General features: G+C 39.2%; 1 protein-coding gene across 4 annotated transcripts in view; it reads left to right on the top strand.

Moving 5' to 3' along the window:
• Positions 1 to 17,822, top strand: part of BMPR1A (bone morphogenetic protein receptor type 1A) — an 84,373-nt gene that overhangs the window by 30,405 nt on the left and 36,146 nt on the right. For 3 of the 4 annotated variants that reach the window (XM_055790452.1, XM_055790506.1, XM_027785706.2), the window contains one exon: positions 10,242 to 10,363. The exons of the other annotated variant lie outside the window; for it this stretch is intronic. The gene's annotated coding sequence lies outside the window, so the exon portion shown is untranslated. The remainder of the gene's footprint in view (positions 1 to 10,241; positions 10,364 to 17,822) is intronic. 4 annotated transcript variants of the gene reach the window in all.

The raw sequence follows: 17,822 nt of genomic DNA, 5'->3' as shown, positions 1-17,822 counted from the left end.
ATCTAATGTATCGACTACAGAAATACCTAAACTTTAGATGCTACACTTGGACTAAGGGAATTCTCAAGCTGACTAGAATAATTTGAAATATTTTTAAATGCCTTTCTTTTTGTTACACAGTATTGTATAGTTAGTGACTTCTAGAGAGCAAGAGACTGGATGTCATGTCTTTTATCTTTAGCTAAAAGCTGTTGCCAGCAAAAGGCTCCTGTGCTTGCTTGTTTCCTCTAAAGACTTTTTTTTTGGGGGGGGGAGTTCGGTTATTCTCCAAACGTCCTATCACTATTTCACAGAAATGAGGTTGTATTCTGGGGAATATAGATGGGCCTACTGGGAACCAAACTTTATATATTTATATATCCTTATATAGATGATTGTCAACAGCTGGAATCTCCAAAGGATGGATGGATCTTTTGCAGCATTCTAAGCCACCCCATCTTCCTATTTGAGCATCCTTGTAGTCAGTTTTTCCCAAAGCAGTATTGATAAGTCGTAGCCGGTCTGAAGGAAAACACTTTGCAACATGTTTTAATAAAATTTTAGTGTTGATTAAAGAATGACTAATGAGTTACTGAAAATAAACTATGCATTGTGGTTTTTTTAATCACCAGGGGTTATATCAATAGAAGCCTACATTTAGGGGTTTGTGTATAAATCTGAATGGTCTTCTGTATGTTCCTGATATGATACACACTGCATGAATTAAATCTAAATGTGCTTCCCTTGCATTTATAGCTGCTGCCAATTTTAAGATTTAATGACAGTTGACTGATCCTTTCATTTTACTTTACAATGGTGTAAACAAATGCAAATTTTAAGGTTTATATGTTTTAGCAGAACTTAAACCAGATTTTATTGAGCGAGGCAAGAATTCTGTGCTTTTGTGCCTCTAATGCTGATAGAATTTTGGTTTCACTACAGGCCATTTAATAGAATATGTGCATTTTTACAGCTCCAGGGGAAAAAAAATAAATGTTCAGCTCTGTCCCTGTGCCAGCTGCTGAGTTCTGGACCTTAAGGTTTCCATATTCTTTTAAAATAGTTCTCATTGCTGACAACTAAAATGCATGGTGACCGACCTTCAACAGTCTGTCAGACCCAATAGGGGAAAGCATTTATGCTTTGAATGTTCTGTTGTGACAGACCAAGTTACAACAGAGACGTAGGTGTTTATTTTGCTTTTGGGGAGGAACACTTTTGAGCTAATAAAGAAGTGGTTTTATGATTTTTAGAAGGACATTAATTGTAAGGACTCTTAGTACTAAAGCTGCCCAAACGGCCAAAATTGTCTAGGTGTGTTTGTATTCTCATATCTGAATGAAAAAGTAATTTTCTGAGCTCCAGCATATGTTGTGTTTGTTCCCCCAGGATGGTTGTTTTACTCTTTTGAATGTTAGTGTAGTCCACGTTATCTTCTGCAAGAAAACTTAAGTTACCTGATAAGTCTGCTCATGGTGAAGGCCTTTAACCTTTTGGGGAGGAGGGATGTGTCTAAGGTGTCTCCTGATTTCCTTAAAGATGCTGTCATGCTTCCATGTGTTCAGAGCTGTTGAGATGATGGCTCTGACTTAGTGGTTTGCTGAAGGCAGTGATCTCCTTGGAAAGGTTTTCTCATTCCCAGCTATGTGTTCCTGTCACCTCCGTACCTTGTCAGAAGTTACCAACCCCACAAGCTGTGTTTAGTATGATTCAGCTTGGCTATGTGTATTGGGTTTGCAAGGCAGAGTTTTGGTAGCCAGTGGGGCTACAGGGGTGGCTTCTGTGAGAAGATGATGGAGCCAGTGCCAGCTGGCTGCAGGACGGACCCGCTGCTGGCCAAGGCCAAGCTGATCAGCAACAGCGCGGTGCCTCTGGGATAACATACATGTAAGAAGGGAAAAAATCTGTGCAACAGCAACTTCAGCTGGAGAGAGGAGTGAGACTGTGTGAGAGCAGCCGCCCTGCAGCCCCAGGTCACGCAGGAGGGGCTCCAGGCACGGGGGCAGAGGTTCCCCCGCAGCCCGCGGTGCAGCCCACGGTGAGGCAGGCTGTGCCCTCAGCCCGTGGGGGTCCATGGAGGAGCAGATCCCCACCTGCAGCCCGGGAGGGTCCCACACCAGAGCAGGTGGGTGCCCGCAGGAGGCTGTGACCCCGCGGGGACCCTGGCTGGGGCAGCATGTGCAGAACTGCAGCCCATGGGAAGGACTCCAGATTGGAGAGGTTTGTGGAGAGCTGTCTCCCACGGGAGGGACCCCACGCTGTAGCAGGGCAGGGCGAGGACACCACCCCCACCCCCCAGTTCCTGTCCCCTTGCACTGCTGGCAGGGAGGAGGTAGAGAAATTGGGAGTGATGTTGAGCCCAGGAAGAAGGGAGGGGTGGGGGGGAAGGTTTTTTAAGATTTAGTTATTTTCTCATTATCCTACTCTGTTTTGAATGGTAATAAATTAAAACAATTTTTCCCAAAGTAAAATCTGTTTTGCCTGTGACAGTAATGGCTGGGTGATCTCCCTGTCCTTATCTCAACCCCTGGACCTTTTGTTATGTTTTCTCTCCCCTGATCAGCTGAGGAGCTGCTTTGCTGGGTACCTGGCATCCAACCCATGGCAGTATGGTTCAATTTAAAAACCAGAGAAACCAAACATTAATCCTACACATGCATTCGGAGGTGTAAGGCAATGTGATAGGACATTAGTGCAGTTTTGGAATCTTGTTTGCTCTGTAGAACTTTCATAGTACCTGTGACCATGGGACTTTAAAGTTGTGGCAGAACATTTTTTTAATTTTTTTTTTTTTTTCCCCAAAATCAAAGAGTTCCTGAAAATGTTTCTCACTCTTTGAATTACTCTGTAAAAAGACAAATTGAAGAAATACTTGACCTTTTGCAGGAATTTTAGGGGGAGGAAGAAGAGGATTGCCTATCAGAATGTGGTCTAATATGTCCTGTGGGACAGGCAGGAGCTAGGTTTCCTTGGCTCTTTTGTCAGAGAGAAATTGAAGTCTGGGCAACATTCCCAGGATCAGTATTACGATAAGAATGCGCGCATCTGGGTCTGTGTGCCAAATGATCAGATTTTATTGTTGCTTCCATCCACGCAAGGCAGCCTATTAGCCAGGTGGCGAGTAGAGTCTAGCGAGGGTCTGATGCATACTGTGAAATTTGGCTATGAAATTTGCCTGATGGCTAAATAGCATGGAGCCTAGGTATTTTTTGATAAATTTTTCGACCTCGGGAAGGCTTGTGAAATCAGTCCATGGTATCACAGCTAGCCTTATGTTTCCAGGAATGTCAGAAGCAGCAGAAGACTCTTAATAGGGGGGCCAGTCTGTCTTCAGTATCCTGAGAGGAATTTCAGATTGCAAATGGAGGAGCTTTGACTTGGGTACCTACAACACTGAGGTAAACCAGCTGAGTTTTAGATCTATCTTGGAAAGCAGAAGTACTTTTTAGAGAACTGTTTTGGATACTTGGAGAGCTGTGGTGTATGATGAAAGAAGGAGCTGGACAGCAAAGGCTTTAGCCCAGTTGTTTTTTGACAAAGCCTGACAAGTCAGATTCTGACTTGACCTCTCCACGCTGAATGAACTGTTTGGCTTTGATGCATCACCAGTGCTGCAGGATGATGGGATTGCCTTTGAGGGTGGCCTACTATATAACTGTTTTTGTTTTAACAACGAGCTATTGTCAGATTACTTTTAGCCCCAAAGTATGGAGCGTCAGCTGATTTTTCAGCTTCTACTGGCTCACTGGGCAAAGAACCTGTAAGAATACAGAGACGAATACTGCAGCTTCGCTGGGAGCACGGAGCCTGCTCTCACAGCACAGCAGGCTGTGGAGTCCTTCAGATGACTCCAGATGATGTAGCTAGGTATGCCAAAATAAAATATTAAAGGTATCCTCTAAGAAATCGGGAGGTTTAAACTCTTTCTACTATAGGCAATTCTATCTGCCAAGACAAAGTGAAAGCCTGGTGGAATTTTCTGGCCCTACTGCTGGGGCAGACTTTCATTATGGAGTCTAAGAAGGTCTATGTCTGGATTCACATGGCCCCACTAATTAATTCCTTGTGTTACTAGATGCTGTGGAGAGTATGGTGCGTTGTGATTTATGCAGGTTCATGTCATTCTGGAAGATGCATCCAGTCTTGTCTGTCGGGTACTGCATCGTCCTGCCTTACTTGAGAATTTATTTGTATTCTAATACTTCTAGATATGCCTTGGGGCAATGATTTATCAGGAGCTTGGTTGTGTAGAAGACTTTGTGTTATATATCTCAGTGCAGAACTCAAGGTGATGAAAGAAACATGTAACAAGGGCAGGGAGAGTGCCTGACCGTTTAAGTAGTGTGTCGGTCCTTCAGATATTGCCCATTCAGGTGTCTTCTGTCTGTGTGAGCTTGCATGGTTGTAAGGCCTCAGAAGAAAAAGGTCAGGTTGCTCTAGGGTACAGATTCTTTCCTCATGTGTAAAGGGACCAAATGATGTGACATGCAGAGTCCTCTGATACCTCCTGAGCAGACAAGTTCTTTAAGGACCTGGAAGAACCACTGTCTCTTCTGGAAAAAAATTATGTCAATGTGTTAGGCCTAGTCCATTGATTTAACTTATGTCTAATAATGTTCATGAAATAAATAAAAATTGAAAGTTGCATGCCTCTGATAGAGAAGAAATTTTTCCTAAAAAGAGGAAGACTTGCCTTAAAGAAAAGCAGTTGTATGTATATATATTTATTATTTTTTATTATTATTGTACGGATTTGTCCTGTATTTTCTGCCAGAGTAGAAATGAATCATCAATCAAGAGATTTTGCATTAATGGCAGTGGCGGTTGTTCTACCTGTCTGCACAAACAACTGGCCAGGTTAGATAAGTACTTAAATTGACCAGTTGGTGTTTAAGTCTGTATTATTTATATGTGGTATCTTGGTTTCATCAAAGTATTCCAAGGTAGTATTTCTGAAGTTCTGTAAACCTTCCCACAAATGAATACAAGTTTTTTCTGCCATAAAGGTTCCATGCAGTAATCGATAAAGAAAACAAAATCTAGGCTTTCCAAGGGCAACCTGGAAGTGCTGGAAAGATAAGAGGTATCCTGAACTAAGTTGAGAGTTTTGACCAAATATATAGAAAGGCCAAACCACTGTAATACAGATGTGAGGAACGGTATGACATGAAGTGCTGGAATATTGTGTTACTCCTTGCATTTTTAATACCTTGCAAGAATAACTTGGTGATTGTTTATTAAAACTCAAGGGAATGCAGACATAAAAATAATGTTAAAAAATAGTTTTCATGGAGGTGTATTTTTACTTTTGAACTATTCTGAGCTAGTTTGCCACAAGGATTGGATAAATGTGCTTGAACCATATTTCAGGCTCTTCTTTCCCATCTTGCTACCTGGAAAACTTGGTGTCCAGAGGCTGGAAAATGATATTGTTTGTTCAGCCAATTAATTTTATTTCTTGTAAGAGTCCCATTGAATTTGGAAGGGCTGTTTGTTCAGTAAGATGTTCTTGCTCATATACCTACTGTTCTACAGACAAGACTGAAATGTACTGCAGGTGGTATGATGTTTCCTTTTCCCAGCATGATAAGGGGTTTTTCTCACGTGTAGATTTGTTGAAAAGATTTTCCTCAAGAAATTCATATCCTTGGACATGAATTTTGAAGTAGGATTTGGAAATTTGGTATGGCTGCTTTCCCTTTAAAATTCCACTCAAATTTCACAGCTATAGTAGACTTCTAAAAGCAGTATAGTCACTATTTTGCAAACTTTTTCTAGCTTACAGCAACTCTAGATAAATTTTCTAGTGGTAGTCGTGAGACTGTTAGTTCGAGCATCTTCTAGACTGTTATCAGGACCTGCAATGTATTTTCTTTGTGCATAGATTTCTAACAAAAAACTTTGTTTAGGACTATAGTTTGCCTGAAAATTAATAATTCTGGTTCTGAAACCTCTCCCGTCTATGGTTAACAGAGCCTTCAGCTGGCCAGGAACTCTTGACACTGCATAGAGGGACAGGTGGCTAGCATCACCTGCTGTTCTCCTCCACTTTGCTCCCACCCCAAATCTCAGATGCAGGAGGTTATTTGCCCTGTTTTTTTTCTGATCTGTTGGTACAGTATCACCCTAGCCCATGTCTGTGACATGATCTGAATTTACAGAAACTTTAAAACAAGTTCCGTTTCATGAATCGGGTTAATGGTATAATTAGCTGAACAGCTAACCCTGCAGAAGTGAGGCACTGGTGGCTGAAGGAAGTAAAACAGCAGGAAAGACGTAACTGGAAGCTGGAGTGAATGGAGAACTATTTAACCCATAGTCTGTACCAACGAATCCTTGTATGATCATGTACTTAATTGCAATTAAATTACTTTAACTGTTATGTTACTCTAATTAAAGTTACTTTTCCAAGGCTATGTTCCGTAAATACATACAATTTTGCATTTAAAATGCACACCTGAGCTAGAGTTGTCTAATAGCACAAAGATTTGCCATTGGCACCCTTCTGTTTTGAAAAGCTGTGGTAAGTCAATTTTCATTTAAATGTGCAGCCCTCCTGAGCATTCTGTCTTCTTGCAATTGCAGATTTCCTGCATGCCAACCTTTCCTGTCTGGTTCTGGGGTAAAAAGCTGCTGTGCTTATTCAGCTATAGATCGGTGGGGGTACTGGATGTTTATAGCTACATCAGGAATACCCTTCATCTACCTCTGGTGTCTTACTCTGCTGTGAAATTTCTAATTCATACTGAAGGTGTGAAAGTTCCATATCGCACCCACCCCACCCCTCCAATTTTCTCAGATTTTGGCATATTTCCCCAACTGTAACAAGTAGCAAGAAGAGGGAATCTAAAATCAATAAAGTAATTCAGCTGAAAACTGGTGAGGCAACTGGGGCAAAGGGGGAATGAATTGGAGGAACAGAGTGCAGGGAGAGTCAAGTGCCAGGGAAGTTTTTAGTGTCAAAAGAAGAGACAGGTGAGGGAGTGAGTTGGATGTGGTCCTGGAGCTGGAGGAACTGGAGCTATAGAAGGGAAGCAGGATCTAGAGATAAGTGGGAAGACAAGAAAAAGGAATCCACAGCCTGAGTACAGTTTCCTCTTCAAGGTAAGTCAGTCTGACTTGAGCTTTGCCACTCTGAGACCCTCCTGTCTGTCCTGCTCTTGGCTGTTGGTTCCTGCCCTCTGCCCTGTGCTAGTGGGGTAGCTCTTCCCTCCCCACATGCACACAGAATGAGGTTTAAATCGGCTCAGCTTAGATATTCTGACTGTTCCCTGGGACTTGCCAATGGCCGAAAATTTACAGTCCTCTGGGTTAGCTATTTAATTTGTGTATTCATGTAATTCAGATTTTTCTTTTCCCAGTTTGGGTGCTGGTATTTCTGAGTTATTAGTATATGAAGATTCCAGATTTTGTCAGAACACTTGGAAAAATTTCCAGATAAATCTGGATTTAATGTGTAACTAGTGACCAGCACTGTGAGGCTCTGTACATTTGAATTTGTTTGTGCTTCTTGTGGTCGTTGTAGTAGACCAGGTTCTATTAAATTGAATAATTTATTCATTAACTTTATTATTTTGTCCTTGATAGCACTTCTCTGGAAGATGCCATCAAGAATGGCACTAAATATTTTGAAAAAGTAATCCATTAATAATTAAGCATTTTGGATAACTGTATAAAATAAATATTTAAGTCAATTGATTTTTATAAAATTAGGTATGTTTTTAAGTAGCATCTCATGCCGATGAAGAAATGGAAGAAATAGTAACACAGTTAGGTCACTCACATAAATTAATAATTATCATTAACTTCAGTCCTATCTCTGACGAGAGATTTTGCAGTTCCCCTTTTAAAAAAAGGAGAGATGAATTTGGAACTGACACAAAAATTCAGTAAGGTCATGAAAGAGGCTGTGTCCACCTTACCAAGCACTGTGGTGTAATAGGATCAGATCTGTCAGGTGCTGAGAACCTGGCATCCATGCTGTACAGGTGGTGAGGGTTTTATTTCAAGCTGGTCCTTGTCTGATTGTGTGGCTGAATTCCTGTTAGTGGTTGGAGCGTGTACAATGTACATCTGAAGCTCATTCTCTGATCTAGTTTTATTCAAAAGAAACGTGGTTTGTGTACTTAGAGACTGCTTTGCAATGTAAAGCAAAGCAAGGAACATAGGGTTGTTTGGGAGATTGACTTCAAAAGTGTAATCCTGATTTGAATTAAATGCTAAAGTATAGATGTACCTAGAGTCGTGCAGATCAGGAAGTTCACTTAAGTAATTTTGTTTGGTAAGAGAGCTTGGATATCTGATACATGGGAGTGGGATCAGGAAATGCAATGAATGCTTACAGAAATGAACAGTTACTAAGAATTTCATTGATTTGGGAGTTTGAAAAATACCAGGAGGGCATCACTTAAAAAACAAACAAACAAACAATCCAACTAGTATTTTTTGGAAATGTCTTCACCCTTATAAAGCAGCCTCTATAAATTGGCCTTTGTATAAATCAGATGCTAAATACAGGGGATTGGAGGTGGTGTAAAAACAGAAAGCACACCAACTGTTTGCTGTTTATAGTTGTTTCGTTTGGAGTCCAACAGAAGATGAACTCTAGTTCCTTGGTGTTATAGAGAGGAAGAGATGGATATATTTTTCAGATTCTGTACTTTAAAAAAGCAAAAATAATCTCCACAAATACTTTTGCGTGGCAAGAATGTTTTTTCAGTTTTACCATGGAAGAAATAAGTCAAGTATCAGCCTGTCTGCTCAGTGGAGACAGTTGTCTTTAAGAACTGGTGCTATCTGATATTCAGGATGGTTTTGGGTTACCATTTTACACAAATTTATTATTTATTACCAGGACTATTAAACCTCAGTGTGTGAGGAACAGTGCTTATAAATGGACGTGGAGACAGAAGTATTCTGACCTTGTAATGGTAAAGGTCTTTATGATGCTTAGAAAGGAAGAGAGAAAGAAAGTGGATGCTGAACCTCTTCCTCTGCTGGAAATCATACAGGCGCATGGTTTATCCATCCCTATTCCCAGTACTGTTAGCCTTGGCATTCAAAAATAAGTCAATACATCTTTATGCGGCGAGACTGGTTGTATGGTTTTTAACAGTGTAACTGGATTGCTGATGTTAAAGCCTGTGTTACTTTCAAGGTTACATTTGTAGTGGTAAGACTGGGACTTCTAAATGAAATTTTTTTGTATGATCTCTTTGAAAGCTTTAGATGATGGAAGCATTCAAAAATTGTGACACTGATAAAATGGGAATAGTTGACACTAAGTGGTGTATGCTCAAGATGGAGTCTAAATAATAAAGGTGATAAGCCCAACCTAGCTATCCACAATGAATTTGAAGACTTCGGGAATCGATACAGGTCAGGCTTGCTCACAATTTGTTTGTGCGGTTAAGAGCCTGTGTTGTGCTTTCCTCTAGTGCTTAGGTGTATGCCAGTTCAAAAACACAAACAAAAATTCAAACTCACCCTATTGCCAGGACTTTTTTCTAAATTCTTGGCTTGCTTTTTCTTCCAGGAGTATTCATGCCTGTGTGCAGCTATTGATTATTTCTCAGTATATTGCGGTTTCTTGTGTCCTGGAACAAATGGGGTGATACCAGTGGATTTTTGTTGTGAAGCTGCAATCTTAAAGATTCTTGGGTGTTTAATTAAAATTGACTGGTGCGTTGTTTTGGGTTTTTTTTTCCATTGGTGTCACCAACAATGTGTCCTTCCTCTTGTCTGCTGACTTAAAAAAAAAAAAAAAAATTAAAAAAAATTGGAGAAACCTGGTATCTGGAGGCTTGCAAATTGGGCTGGTATAGACCAGGCGAATCCAAGAGTAGTTGGGAGAGATCAGAAAGGCTTATTTTCATAGGAAAGCTAGCTATAGAGACTTTTTTAATACCCTTCCTCCCTGACATCACTGTTGATCTAAGACAAAGCTGTATTTAAACAAAGGATAGAAATCTGGGTTTGTTTTTTTAATCATATGAGTGCATAATGATACAATATAAATAAAATAAATTTTAAATGCTTTTTAATATCAGTATTTTAAAAATATACTGCAACCATGCAAGTATTCGAGATTCAGGACCCTTAAGGAAGAAGCTTTTTCTAGCTAGGAGCATCTCATAATAGCAGATGGCTTCCATAATCCCAGATACCAGTATCTGCAATGTGCCATTCACATTATGTACTATGAACTGTCAGTACAGTTTCTCTGGATATCTCTTAAGTCAAATTATCTTCCTGTTTTACAGATTGATAGAAATATGCATTTCCATAATATCACCTTTGAACTAATGAAGTGGAAGTACAGATGAAAACAGTCTGGAGAAAGCTTGAAGTACAGTACAGTTTCATTCAGTTTCCTAATTCTGAGGTAAGGTTAATGCATGCGAAACTGTATTTCAAATATTTCAGGGATAAAAAGCATATGATAAGCAGCTACGATATCTTTCTTATAAATATTTCTGAACCTACTTTTTGTATGCTAGTGAGTCTTTAATACCATACTGGGAACGGCCATTTGATCTACTCTCTGTCCATGTTTAAGTTAAGAAAAAAGGAAAAAACAGCATCAACTACAGAGACATCTGTTGTAGAAAGATACATTAGAAAAAAGTTACCATATCAGGCAAGTTTTATTTGGTACAATCTGTCTGGTCATGGTTATTACTAACGCTTTAATTGAAACAAGGGACTGAAAACATAACCAAGTGACATGCCTGTTGGGCATCTTGTCTTCTGGCCCAGTGTTTGATTGGTACAAAACGCTCTTACCCTTTTTTATTCTTATTGCTATTAGTAAAACGTTATGGGGTGTGGTTTTGTCATACCAAGTTCCACTGCCTCGAAATCTTACAGGCATTCCTGTGATTGATTATGAGTGATGGGTGTGTTGGTTCATAGTTTGCTGCTTTTGTGGTGTCTGAGGCTTTTTTTTCCCTTTACGTAACTAAGAGGCTAAGTAGAATAATCCTGAAATGCCAGATTTCTGACATACTTCAGAATTGTTTTCTGCAACATTAGATCTGTTTAAAAAACAGGTCATGAGCAGTGGCCCTCCTACATCGAGCTTCTCACTGTTGGAGTTTGCTTAACTGAAGCTGAGGCAATACCCATATACAGCAGTTTTTAAGCTGCTAGTGCTGTTGGGCCTTCTCACTCTTTCCCATTTGGGTAGAAATGGGGTCTCTGTAACAGGTGGGACAGCTTCAGAGACTACCCTAGCAGGCTTCAACAGTCATCATCTTGCTTGTTGTCAAAGGAAGTTCACATTTCAGATTATGTTACCTTGCTGATTTTGGCCGCTGTTACAAACAGATGTTGAACTCCTTATCAAGAAAACAGAAACTTTACTTAAAAGAGGACTGCCTCTCTCTCACTTCTGGAGATCAGCCAAGGAATCTTAATATGCATTTGCTATTTGTACATTTGACTGACAGAGAGAAGCATGTATTCTCTTTTAGAGGTCAAATTTTAGAGAAACATCTAAGGAAAGATCAGCATTGAATTCAGCTAACTCATATTTTATCTTTAGCGGACTTACTGCTCAAAACCAGGAACTTTCTGCATACCATAAGCAAATTCACAAAGCTATAAAGTTGGAACTCGTGTTGACAAGTGCAAAATTTGTACTCAATCTACAAGCACTTCAGGTGAGGAAGATTGTAATCTTGTCTACATGCTTAATGCAGGTCTGATGGATGTTAGCTTCTTTCACCTTCCTATTTTACTTGGGTTGTTTTATGCCTGCCAAGACAAGAAGACAGGCAAGTACTATTTCTTCTTATTCAATCACATACTCCTATAAAGATGCTGGATGATTCAAAGGCCAATTGTACTATGCATCTTGCAAACAGAAACAGCTAGCACAGACCTAACATGCTTGTGTACTGCTCAAAAGTAAAGGACTTGGAGTCAAGTGCTGACAGTTACGGACTTTGCACTCTCACAAAACCAAGAACTAATTTCCTCCCTTTTTCTCCCAGAGGAGGGGAGCAGATCATTTCTCTTCCAATGAGACAGATAGTTGAGCAATAAATAACAGGTCCCAAATTGTTTATCAAGAGAGGATTCTGCAGGTGAGGCACTGTTTTGAAAGATCACTCTTTCGTCTGCCAGAAAGAACAATGTCTATTCTTAGGCTTGTAATGACAAGTAAATTTCAGAATTGGGATTAAGTGTTCGGGGAACATGTGCATACTAATAGAAGACTGTGTACTTTAAGAGCTATTTGTACAAGTAAATAGCTTCATTAACCTAGATGGTTTGCCTGGACACTAGAACCACATCAGCCATTTAGAAGAGCAATCGATGTGCTAAAGGGAAAGGATAAACTGTGTTGGTGTGTAGATTTTGGGATTTTGTAGGATTAAGGAATGGTAGAGTGTAGAGAATGGGTCTTTAAAAAACAGTTTTTTAATCACTCTGTCCTCTGTTCTCAGTGATCCCACTCCCAAAGCATTTGCAGCTGGTGCAGTATTTAGAGTAGTGCTGTAAACTTGATTAATGAAAAATCTCACTCCTTTCATGTCAGAGATTTGAAGGAAGGGAAATGCTTGGAGATGCCGTGTATAGGTGAGCTTTCTGAATAAAGAGTACCAGTACATGCTAATTAGTATGTCTTTAAGATACCATCTGTATTTCCCTCTTAAGTGTCTTTCAGATGCTATCCTGAATTGAAATGAACTGAAAAATGGGTGGATGCCTTTCTGTTACACATGGGGAGAGAGAGAAGGGGTTTTTTGCTAATACTTATTATTTTGCTGATAGGCTGGGCAAAAGCTTTCCAGGGTCAAATGGCACAGCATAAGCATATGCAGTTGGGTGAAAACTGGATGCAATGTTATTTTAAGGGAAAACCGAAACAATCTCAACACTACCACCACATACTCCAAACCATCTTCATAGTTAACTTTTTTCCCTTCTCCACTGTCTTTTTAATAGTAATAGTATTAGTAGCAGTTGAGGGAGGTAAGTGGTTTTCTGCTTTCCCTGTATGGAAGTAGCTGATCTGGCAAAATATAAAATGGCAACGCCACAAAATTTCCCTATCTTGACACAGCTTGTCCTGCTTTTACTGAGGATTATGTGCTTGTAAGTCAACAAGCACACAAATGCAAAAAGGGAGCTTATCAGAACCAAACAAGAACAAGTCCTTTTGTTAATAATTTCTGTTCCTATGTATGTTCTACTTCCTGTTTTCATACCTTTATATAATATATATATATATTGAATTTCAATAGCAAGGTGACAAAGAAGGAAGGTTACCAAATCCAAAAGAGGGGAAAAACTATAAATAACCAGAGGTGGACAGAGTGCATCGTTCCAGGTGTTGATCAGACATTTTATGTACTTCCTGAGAGAGATCGGTGGTATCGTATTTCAGAGCCTGACTTGCTTTCAGGTGTATTTTTTGAGCCTACTTATGACTTGACACCCACAAAACCCTGTGAAATTGAGTGCTTTAGTTTTAAATGTTTGTTATATGAAAAAGGTGCATTATTTTGTATCTAAAACTGCTGGCTGGTAATTTATGTGTTAGTTCCTAGTTGGTGTACAGGGAGAAATTGTGATTAAATCTCTCTGGTTATGTCTTCCATGTTACAGTTAAGAGTATCGTACATCTCCCTGACAGTTCTCAAGATGGTTTACTTTAATCTTTAATACAGAGTCTCTCCGTAATATGGGTCTTCATTGTACTTTTGCTATTTTTAGTCTATTTTTTTGAGACAGTGTAAACTTTTTTTTGCAACTGTGTGTTTATACAAGTCTTTAGCATTTCTAGTATGATGTAACTGGAGAAATACAGCTTAATATATTATGCCTAATCAGTAGGTCTGTGTATGCTTAATTACCTTCTGCAACTGGTCTCGTGTATCATGTTGTTTCTTCATTTAATATAAAGATTTTGGTTGTATGATTACTTTGGGTTTTTGCAGTATTGAAAACTGGGCTTTGGATGACTTCCTCCCTCACCCTCCATTAAAATATGAAATACTCCCTTAGTTTGACTTGCCTGCAGCAAGGCATCAACTAGGAGGAGATTAAAGACCTCTAATGTACAACTGCTGAACCAGTAATTTTAGTTCACAGTTTAAGAATAACTTCCTACTTTTCAGCTTCTAATGTCTATAGAGTTGTTGTCTTTCTGTTTCCTCCCAAACTGGTGGTAGTAGAACCATAATTTCTCATGTGATGGAGCTTGTACGTTCAGTAGCCAGGAACACATGCCAAGTGCTTCAGATTGAAATCTGCCAGTGACAACATGGTATTTTTTGCAATAGTTTTCTTACTAACCATCAAGACTGTGTAAGAACCCCTCCATTCAGCTAGGAAGCAATTATTCTGTAAGGTTGGGTTAGCTGCCACTGAATTTCCTTGGTGGCAAACTATTTGCTCAGAGTTAATTCCATAACAAACAGGCTGAGCCACTTCAGGCTCAAACCACAAGTGTGGGGAATGCAGGTCAGTGTGCTCAAAGCATTTTCCGGGAGTGGAGTAACCAGAAGTCCATGTTGTCTTTTGAATCAGTTGATCAAAACAGGAAGTGCCAGTGATTCCACTCCAGAGCTGCTCTGTTCTGTAGCGCGCTGTCACACGTTTTGCTGGTCCTTTGACCAGTATCCTCCTAACTGTGCTTTACTTACTTCCTTTTGGCCCGGCTTATCCCAGGTTATTCTTGTAGGGTGACCATGACAGCGTAAAACAAGAGCCTTCCCTGTGCTAGGCCAAGACTTACCAGATTCAGGCAGGTTGAGTTAAGCTGTCCAGGAATCCCTTAGTTTTACAGTTTTTCTGTTGGCTCTGGCTCAGAAGCTCGTGTTGAAAGTGTAGTGGGTGAGAGATCTCAAAGAAATCCAGATAAGTGGTTATGTAGTAAGAGGAGGCTGAATTTTGTGTTTTTTCCCACCCTCAGATATGTAGATTTTTATGGGGTAGGATGGAGAACTAATTCAAGAACTTAGCCAAGAAAAGTATACAGTGAATGCATTCACAGGACAGTATGAAGATGCTTGTATTGATAGGAATGTGTTTTACAATGAGATTATTGTGACATGGATATGTAATTAGAAACATACCAGATTTTCTTCTTTGCTTATTTGTTGACTTAATGTTTAGATTAAGAATGGTAAAATGTGGTTATCTACTGAATATTAATACAGGGGTTGGTTTTGTTTTCAAGTATTGCTTTTCTTTTGTTGGTTGATGGGTTTGGGGTTGGTTTTATTTTCCTTCCTTGAGGCAGAACCAAGCAGATAAATGTTGCTTTCTGCTGGTACTATTTTGAAGCAGTCTTAAGAAGTCAGTTATGGACTAGGTTCCTCTGAGCTAGGTTTAAATGTCAAGAACATCCTTCTTCAGAGGTTCCAAGGTTATGGTAAGGTGAAATGTTTCTGAAGTATTACTGCTGATACGGAATTGCATGGAAATAAATCTAGGGGTCCAGTTAAAATGTATTTCAAAAAGCTAAAGAGCTGCTTGTTAACCTACCAAAATCTAAGATTGATTTAGATAAGGGTCCTTGTTTAACATCCTTAATGTTCGTAAAAGTGTGATAGAAACTTGCTAGTTTTCTTATTTCTAATCCTGATACTACATATCCTTTAAAAAACCTAAATGTACACCTGTAACCTACTCACTTTTTTTCCTCCAGTAAATTTGCTGTTTGGCGGTATTTCCAATCTTTGAATTAATAAGACTTTTTTTAAATAGGGTACATGGAGGGGATGAGGGGATGGTGTGTTTATCAGCCTTACAAAATTAGCATCAACAGTTCTGTTGCTCTTACTGTCTCCATGCCATCAGTAGATGGTACCTTTCTCCCTGCTCTGCCTGTTACTCAGCCAGAGCCTGAGCAGGAGCTAAATCCTTATGTGGACATACAGTCTCATGATAAAAAAGAATATTGTCACTATTCCTGTGACTGGGAAGAAAAATTTAAAAAGCTGAAAAGATCTTTTGGAAATCTTGAGCTAGTGAGAGTGGCTACTCCTGCTGTGGTTGCATTTAATAAAAATTCAAAATACAGTATGACATGTGTTGCATACTTGAAAGCAAGTAAGTTTCATAATTACTTGGTCTTGTAAATGTTACTTTTAAACATGCGAGAATTTTACAGTTGGTACATTGATAAACTGAAATTAATTCCTTGGAAAATGGAATTGTTTGTCTCAGTGACCATTCCCTGCTCCCCAGAAAAAGCTAATTAGTTATGTAACTCATGTTGTAACTGAAGGAAGACGAAAAAAAATTACAGCTGAAAGTATTTTTTTTAAAAAAATACTCATGCATACTTAGGCAGAAGTGTTTAAACAGAAGTTTAAGCTGCTGTTACTACAAGGGGAGCAGTTAAAACTGAGCATGTAATAATGCATTTATAGTTTTGTGATCTGGGAGGAGTTTATTCTTTACAGTCTGCTGTAATACTTTCCTGTGCCAAAATACCGAGAATATCAAAACTGTGCTTCAGATAGAGCAGATAGACAGAAATGGCTTACTGTGTGTCTTTCACTGTCCTGGGGGATACGAGTAGCAAAATGCTTCTAAGGATTATGAAAGAAATTTTACCTTTTTCTTGTAAAACTGGAATTTGGATAAAGCATGTTCACGTACCTTGTGACAGCCAGTTGATAGCTTATAAAGTAAGTTTTTCAAAGCATTAGCAGTACTAATGTATCAGTTTCCAGATCTGTGAGGGCTTTTTTAACATAGGGCAGAGCTACACGGTGATAATTGATTATTGCAAACTATTGTAGAGACCAACACTTTAAATGGATTTAAAGAGGGTAGAAGAGTACGTTCATGGTGAGTAGATGCCTCTTCAGAGTCATGAATAAATTTTGCAGCAGAGGAAATAAATGTAGTGGGATACCCAGAGAAAGAGCATCCTAATCATTCTCTGAGTTTTGTACTCTTGCCCTCAACATTTCTTCCTGACTCTTTAAGGTCAAGGCACAGGAACGATGGACCGATCTACCTCTGCAGTAGAGCTGTATTTATACCACAGTATTTCATCTGCTGCTTTTGTTTCAGTACAGTTCTTAACTCAAATATGTGTAAAATCTCAAAGTAAAAAGGGGAATGGAAAAAATACCCAGGAAGTGATAAGAGGATTGGTCATTACAAGATACTGTACAGTGATTGATAGAGAAGGTTCAATAATGATGACTTTTTTTTGTCCCCTTTCCTTCTGCCAAAAGTAATTCTTTATTAGCTTCAACTCACAACAATTTCTTCCCATAGTGGAATCTGGTTTTCCTGTAACCCTCAATTTTTCCTTTACAGATTTAATTTGAATCAGCCTTCATTCTTTCCTATTGGAGGTGATTAGTGTAAGCTAAAGAATCGTGAATGAAAGGTTTTGATAGTGGAGATGTAGAAGGAATAAATGACTTTAAAATGCAGTATCAGCCTTGACAGAAGTAACATAAGGAAAGGCAGGATGAGATGTTTATAAGAATGTCATCTTGAATGATTGGGTAATAACTGAATTGCCAAAGTTAATCAAGAGGTGACTTAGGAGGCAGATGGATTCACTTTTAAGATTTTTAGCTCAAGGAACTGTTGAGACATCAGAGGAGATACTTTCAATTTCAAGTTTAAGGACGGTGGGGCAATGGGGGAAATTTTTGCAATAAAAAATAGTGTCCAAATAATTCCTATAGTACTGAGTATAGGTAGTTTGTCATACAAGGGTCAAAGAGGAAAAGTAGGAAAGCAAATGAAATTGATAGAAGGAATATAGGAATATAATAACTGTACCTTCTTAGTTTCCTTAGGTCTTAGTCTAGTTGCTTTCTTACAATATGGAGAGAAAAGCAAAGATTTGAATG

The sequence above is a fragment of the Falco peregrinus genome, chromosome 1 (assembly GCF_023634155.1).
Source record: "Falco peregrinus isolate bFalPer1 chromosome 1, bFalPer1.pri, whole genome shotgun sequence".
Lineage (NCBI taxonomy): Eukaryota > Metazoa > Chordata > Aves > Falconiformes > Falconidae > Falco > Falco peregrinus.
The sequence above is the reverse complement of the archived record's forward strand: the minus strand, read 5'-3'. Positions and strand labels throughout refer to the sequence as shown.